The 7,987-nt window shown below is 44.5% G+C and overlaps 1 protein-coding gene across 1 annotated transcript in view; it reads right to left on the bottom strand.

Moving 5' to 3' along the window:
- The window catches only part of cdh13 (cadherin 13, H-cadherin (heart)), a 283,792-nt gene that overhangs the window by 2,818 nt on the left and 272,987 nt on the right, over positions 1–7,987 (bottom strand). The window lies entirely within an intron of this gene.

Raw genomic sequence — 7,987 nt, 5'->3', positions numbered from 1 at the left:
GTGTATTTCGGGGTGTATTTGTGTGTGTTTCTATATGTGTGTGTGTTTCGGGGTGTATTTGTGTGTGTGTTTCTATATGTGTGTGTGTTTGTGTGGATTTCTGTGTGTTTCTGTGTGTGTGGATTTGTGTGCTTCTGTGTGTGTTTCTATGTGTGTGTGTGTATTTATGTGTGTTTGTATTTCTGTATTTCTGTGTGTGTGTTTCTATGTGTGTATTTCTGTGTCTGTTTCTGTGTGTGTATTTCTATGTGTGTATTTCTGTGTGTGGATGAAACTGAAAGGATTTCCAGGTTCTTCATGTAAATTTCTTCTCTGCTATCAGAGAAATATGCTAATGAGTAAATTTAAAGGTAAAGTATTAGCTGATAAATGTCTTGTGTTTAATGTTCCCGGTCGTCTCCAGGTAATAGATCACATTTTAAATGAATTTATCTCCAGGTGTTACATCTAAATCAGTTTTTTAAAAAGTGGAAGGGAAAACGCTGGTGAATCAAATTCGCTCTGGTTTCCCTTTCAAACAGCGTCTGATGTTAAAATCTAACATTTAAATGAAGAAACTTTTCTTTATCTCATCCATGTCCTACTGAGAAACCCAACAGAGTTTCATTTCCACCATTTATAACTAGAATAATGTTACAGCCCCGTCCTGTGAGCCACAACTCCAGCAGACACTGGAACCAGGCGGCCGAAGCGAAACGGCTCAGAACCGACCGTTTTTATTTTACAGCCGTTTTTCCTTCAGGTTCCCATCTCAGCTCTCTGAGGAAACTCACAGTATCGGCTTTTCCCCGGCGGGATCGCTGCACCTCACAGGAAGAGCTGGAGAGAACAGAGGCAACGCTTCCTCTGGATGGAAACTGAAACTCCTGACATGAAAACGGGAATCGATTCAGAGCAGCTTCAGCTTCGACAGGATTCACAGGAACAGAGGAGATGAGGAGGAGGAGGAAGAGGAAGAGGAGGAAGAGGAGGAGGAGGAAGAAGAAGAAGGAGGAAGAGGAGGAGGAGGAAGAAGAAGGAGGAAGAGGAGGAGTTCATCACTTCCTCAGACGGGCAACGAACGATTCTCTTCATTAAAGCAGCAGAATCAACTTGTTGCCGACTGAATCAACCCGACAGATGAGATTGTGACTGACAGCGCTAAGCCCCGCCTCCTGGCTCTGATTGGTTGTTTCTAGTTGGCGCAGAGAGGAGCTCAATCCAACATGTAAAAAAGTATTTAGGATAAAAGTTATACTGCAGCTTTACGGGTTAGAGTGAAGAGCGTAGATCATCAGTAAATAGAGAGCAGCTCCTCTTCATCACCACAGACCGCTACAGCGATGACATCACTGCAGACGATCACTTAGCAACATTTCTACAAATTTTGACATTTCTGTGTAAATTTGTAGAATATTTTGCCTAAACTGTTTCAGTGCTGCCCTCTATGGGCTGAGGTGTGGCTACTGCAGTTTAATTGTCCTACTGGTTAGTTTAAAGCCATGTCACTCAGACGCCCCCTGGTGGCGAGTCGGGAACAGCAAGTTGCTCAGTTGTTGCAGTGTGATTGCAACAACTCATAAAAATCTCCAACACCAGGAAAAAAGGTGCTGGATTCGTCGCTAGCTGCTGTTATTTGTGAAAAATGTGCTAAACGTAGCAACAAAGTCGCTAAGTTGACAAGCAGCCATCAGGTTCTTCACTGAAGGTAAAAACCAAACACTCATGGCTTTAGCTCGGCTCTCTTCAGGTAAAAATGGCGGCTTAGCGCCTGAAATGTGAAGCGGCAGGAAATCTGGACGCTGGAACAGAAAACGTTTCTGCGAGGCGAAAACAGGCGCTGCGGCAGGAAGGCCAATCAGGAGCCTGAAGCTGAATCTAATGAGCCAATCAGCGGGTCGCAGCGTAACAATGAAGGAGTTCCAGGTGATGGAAGACGGAGCCGGTTCTGTTCAGACATCCAGCAGAATCATGAAGTCCCAGCTCGCTGCTTTCAGCTGAGCGAAACGCAGAGTTTTAATTTCTAATGACGGGAAACAGAACTGACCCGACGTCTTGGACCCGCCTCACTGACGCTGACCCCCGTTTCATAATGTGTAGGACCAGAACCAGAACCGGGCTCATTACCAACGGCCGTCTGGACCGACTGCAGGTTTGTGAAGATGGAGCCGAGACACAAATGGACTTTTTTTCTTTTTGATAAATCAATAAAATGTTAAAAATTTAAACTTTCACTGTAAATTTTTCTGGAAATAAGTGAATAATTTCAGAACCAGTGGACCTGAAAGGAGATCGGATCAGTACTGATCTGAACTGAAAAGAGTGCTGATCAGATCCGATCAATAATCGAATATTTTGTAGAACGGTGAAAGTTTCTGGTTCTGCTGGCTCAGGTGCGCTGGACCCATTTATGCATAAATCAGTTATTCATAACTGCAGCTTCGCCTCATGAATGCTGATGCAGGAAAGTTTGACTCGCAGCAGTTTTTATTTACTGAGCTGTTTGGTTGAGTTACTGCAGCAGGAAGCGACCTGATGCTCAGGTTCCCGTAACCATGGCAACCGAGCATCGAGCCGCGTCTCCTCCTCCATCCCCTCATCGTGTCGCAGATAGATTTAGATGCTGATGCATTCACATGCAGTCATGGAAAAAAAAAAAGACTATAAACATGAAAAGTTCAGATGAACTTTGATTTTTTTCCAAAGTGAATTTTCTTCGGCTGCATTTTCTCACCTTTTAAATCGTCTCTGCGTTGCATTATTTTTAGACTTGTTATTCGGCGCGGCGCTAACGACGGTGAGCGCCTGCGTCATTAACGGAGAGCGACAGGAAGCTGCTGACAGCAGCAGGTGGCGAACCGCCAGCATGGAGCCGCTACACGCCGGAACCTGCAGCCGGAACCAAACGTGCTGCTCGAATTCATTTCATTAAAGATCCAAACAGCAGCAGCTTTCATGATTAAAAGCCAGTTTTGTTCTGTTAGAATAATAAAGTGCGTTGAAACTAAATTACGTTCAGAACATCGGAGTGAAAATCACGTCAGTATTTGTGGCTCTGCTCCCAGCAGCTGCATGTCATCATTTTGTTTAAACATATTTAACTTTATCCTCAAAATTCAGACTTTTTTTCTTTGAATCTCATAATTTTCACTTTAATGTCAGATTTTTTTACTTTGATTTCAGAATTTAACCATCTCAGAATTTTGTCTTTATTCCCAAAAATCTGAATTATTTCTTAGTATTTTGACTCTTATAATAACTTTGACTTTAATTTCAGAATTTTGAACACAATATAAAATAAACCTGAGTGAGTGATTTCATCCATAAATCTTTTCCACAACTGAAAACATGTCTGCATGAAATGATGACCTGCTGCAGTCCGGTCGCCTTGACGACGTTAATAAAACCACCAGGGAGACGAACAGCTGGAAGAGTCCAGACCTTGAATTTGAGGGTTAAACGTTGAATGAGGGCAATAGAGCAGGGGTGTCAAACTCCAGTCCTGAAGGGCCGCTGTCGCTGTCCTGCAGTGTTTAGATGTGCCACAGGTACAAAACACCTGAATCAAATGGCTTAATTACCTCCTCAGTTCTCCAGAGCCTTGCTAATGACCTAATTATTCTATTCAGGGGTGGTGCAGCAGAGGCACTTCTAAAAGTTGCAGGACGCCGGCCCTCGAGTTTGACACCCCTGCAATAGAGGAATATTTTCCAGGAGGCCGTAATAAATAAAAGTTAATTAATCCTGTGAGCTGAAGGTGAACGGCTGCGAGGTTTCAGGTCGGGTTTCCTCACTGAGGATCCATGCTCCATGCTCATCATGCTGGCTCTCCTAACGCTGAGAAGAAGTCATACTTTCACCGGAGTGAATAAGGCCTGAAACGTTCCCGTCTCTCTGACTGGGAGCGGATTACAGCGGAGCAGGAAAATGAAAGTGTCTGTCGGAGCAAAGCAGCGGATCAGGAAACGGCAGGATGGAGGAAAAGTCGAGGCATCTGGACTGGATGTCGTGTTGAATGTTTTCATCCATTTTACTCTGAAAACACTGAAACACTGTTTAACTGCTAATCCTGAGACTCGATTTCTGACCCTGAGAAACCGAATGAGTTCCCGAGCAGCAGACTGAAGACCAGCTGCAGCTACACTGACCACTGGTTTATCTCCGGCTCTCTAACTGGGAACACTGGGAACATGCTGTCCACACCAGCAGCATCACTGGCTGAAGATGCTGGGGGATAATAAGTAATACTTCAGTCCGCAGACAGGGGGCACTGTGGTCTTCTGCATCAGTTTTCCGCCTGTCAAACGTTTAAACATGAACTGAATCGTTTCTGCAGAACTTGTGGAAACAGCTAAAAAAGAATTTACACCCTTCAACATTTTCCTGATGTTCTGATGATCAATAACTGATCGGTGGTTCTGGAACGGGACCAGAACCGCTGATAGGTCCAGATCCGTCTCCTCAGGATATTTCCCAGAAGTCTTTGGGATCAGCAGGAAGTTTTCAGAGACGGTTCTGGATGGATGGACGGTTCTGGAAGCCGATCCAGACGGATGATGGTTTTGTTCCTGCTGCCAGGCAGGTTCTGATCTTCATCCTTCAGTAATCATGTTCCAAAACCTCGTGCCTGGAAACGGCGTGGTGACGTTTCCACCTGGAGCCAGGTCGGCGTTTCCGCCATGAAATCATCATTTTTATCTTTTCTTTGTTGGATTTTAGATTTTTCTGATGACCTGAAACATTTTAGCCTAAAAAACAAACTTTTCTCGCCATAAATAGTGACGCAAGGCGGAAACCCGTCTGGATGTTCTCCTCCATCGTTTCCTGAACTCTGACGGCTTGAAGCTCAGCAGCTAAAAATCCTCCAAATGAGAAACGAACATCTGCAGAGTGGAGACGATCAGGGATTAATTATTGATCCACCAATCAGTGACTTGGTGGCAAAACGTGATTAATAGATTTAGTTTGCATGCAGATGATAAATCAGATTTACACAGATGTTTTTTTTAAATGCAAAATGTTTATATTTGTTATTATGTTTCGGATCAATTACTGATTTTATTTCAGAAAATGTGTTTTAAGCTAACAATTAATGGGTTAATAAATTATCTGATGATTTCTTTAGTAATTGATTCATGATTAATCGGATCAATCGTTCCTTCATCGCTGAATATTTGTGGCTCTTTTTAAAAACATGAGCAGTAATATTAATGTTTAGTCACTTTTAACGTTTCTTTAAAATGACGCCCCACAATGAGATGATTGTGGAAACCTGGTTCATAATTAGTATTTAAAACGTATTTATTTTGACTTCCAGGTATGTTTCTGTCTGGTTTATTAGAAAGAAAAGCCGTTTTCGCCTCTGCTGCTGCGCTCACGTTACAGCAGGCGAACGGAAAACCAGAGTTCAATCTTCACACCTTCGTTGTGTCGTTTCTTTAACCAATCCTTCCCCTCTGGCTCCCTCCATTTCTCTTTGCCTCATCTCTCTGCTGCAGGGTCAGAGGTCAGCGGCGAGATAAGGGAATTGAAAGAGAAGCCTCTCTTACTCTCTGTCAGACTATCTGACTTTCCGCCGCACTGATCAGTTCTCCATCTGTCCCCCGGCAGCGCCGAGATGAGCTGGAGCCGGAGTCATCTCTCACTGCCTGCTGGCTGCGCGCGCGCGTGGGTGTGTGTGTGTGTGTGTGTGTGTGTTTCTCTGTGTGTGTGTTTCTGTGTGTGTGTGTTTCTGTGTGTGTGTGTTTCTCTGTGTGTGTGTGTTCCTCTGTGTGTGTGTGTGTTTCTCTGTGTGTGTGTTTNTGTGTGTTTCTGTGTGTGTGTGTTTCTGTGTGTGTGTGTTTCTCTGTGTGTGTGTGTTCCTCTGTGTGTGTGTGTGTTTCTCTGTGTGTGTGTTTGTTTCTCTGTGTGCGTGTTTCTGTGTGTACACACATACAATCCTGTGAGCTGATTGTGTGTGTGTTTGTGTGTGTGTGTGTGTGTAAATCTCCTGTGTCCAAATCGTAAGAACTGTTGCTCAGCAGTAACAATGACATTCCCAGAGGAGACTCACATTCCTGACATTTTGTAACCTCAGTTCTGCTGCTGGTCCTGCAGCGCCGGTCCGGTTCTGACCGACTCTCTCCAGAACGCAGCTGATGTGCAGAGCGGCAAACATCTGGAACAGCTGATCTAGAGTCAACCCGGCATGTCGGCCAATTACGGAGCTTCCTGGTTCCTCACCATGGCAACCGCGGATAACAAAGGGCGGAAGAGGAGCGTGATCCCACCAGACGCTCACGCCGGAACATTTTCTGGGTTCTTACTTTGCCGAGATGCTGGAGCAGCAGCACCTCCAGATCAAAATGAATCAAGAACACAAGTTAAAGTCATTAAATCTGATTTGCATCCAGTTTTTCCGACTGGCTGTCGCTCAGATGTATCGAGCTGCTTTGCTCCTTACTCTGCAGGATGAGCTGGAGACGTTTCAGATGGAAAAGAGCGAAGGATCCGTCCAGCAGGTGGAGGAAACAGAACTTCTGCAGCCATGAGGACGAACAGACTTAGTAATGATCAAATCATGAATAAAAAGGGCTGTAAAAGTTGATGAATTCAACGTGTTAATTTTAGATGAATTTCACAGATTTGATCATATTTAATAAAAAGTTTTCCTGGAACTTTGTTTTTGCGTGTTTCTGGTGCGCCCGTTAATCTGACGCACAGCTACATCCGCTAACAGCAGCGATGGAGGCAAAGCCGCGTCTCATTTCTGATGATTTTATCTAAATATGTTTGATTAAACGTGAAGGTTTGCCCCAGCGGTCCAAAGCTGTCGGGGGTCATGGGATGGAAAGTTTGGGGATCCCAGACCTGAAAGATTAAAAAATGATTTTTCTTACTGACGCGACGCACAGCAGGAAACGAAGGATTGTTGGGAACAAGCTTCCTCCATGGATAAAAATAAAACAGCAGATATTACAGGCAGGAGGATCAGAAACAATCAGAGAGAAAAAACGTTCAGAACAACGAAAAAGGAAAAACGAGAGAAACGATTAGTCTGACGCTCTCTAGTCCATTAATCTGCTGAACAAAGACATGATTATAAGCACATCATGTCTAAAGGCTGGAGTGAAATACGTCTCTGGGTTCCCCCATCGTCCCTCACCGTCTCTGCTCCTGCCTCAACACCTCCAGGCTGGACGCAGACAGGAGAGTCGAGAAGTGAATTTCACCAAACGGTCTGCGTTCTGCACCGAGACGATGAATTATTCATGCTGCTGCTTGGACTAATGAGATGTTTGGAGAGAACAAGGTCGACTTCTGGATGTCGTATAAGAATCAGAAACACAAACAAGAGTTTCTGTCTGAATCAGCTGTAGGGAGTTTAGAGCCAAACGCCGAACGTCAGCTCAGATCCCGACTCAGCATTCAGGAGGTCTGACCAGTTTACACGTCTGGTTCTCCAGACTGTTGGAGTGAGAGGAAAAAGCAGAGGATAGTGATCTACAGCTGGATTTTTATTATTAGCAGCTGCCAACGTGTCCAGATGTGCAGTAGCTTCATCCTGACAGCAGAACTCAAGACTCCAGAAGCTGCAACGCTTTCCAGGTCTGGAGGATCCACAGGAACCGTTTAGCTCTTCCACACGATGAGCTGAACCGTTTCTGATAGTTTCCAGTGTCTGCAGCCTGAACGGTTATCAGACTTTAATGTCACTGAAACGAGAAACGCATCAGATTCACGGGTCAGACGGTGAACCTGCGGGTTCAGCCTGCAGCTCAAACCAACATGTCTGCCGTTTATTCAGCAAAACCGTTAGTTTAAATTTCTACCAGGAATTTATTTTACAGAATGGTAAACATGAAAAGAACTGATTATTGATCAGTGTTATTTATCACATTATCAATAATCTGCACTTCATTGGAACCGAGTCAGAAACAAAGACTTCAGATGAACAAGAGCAACGAGCTGCGAGTGTGTGTGTGTGTGTGAGTGGGTGTGTGTGTGTGTGTGTGTGTGTGTGTGTGTG

This window comes from Poecilia reticulata, linkage group LG19 (assembly GCF_000633615.1).
Source record: "Poecilia reticulata strain Guanapo linkage group LG19, Guppy_female_1.0+MT, whole genome shotgun sequence".
In the NCBI taxonomy this organism is placed as follows: Eukaryota; Metazoa; Chordata; class Actinopteri; order Cyprinodontiformes; family Poeciliidae; genus Poecilia; species Poecilia reticulata.
Note: the sequence above shows the minus strand (reverse complement) of the source record. Positions and strands in the feature narration are given on the sequence as shown.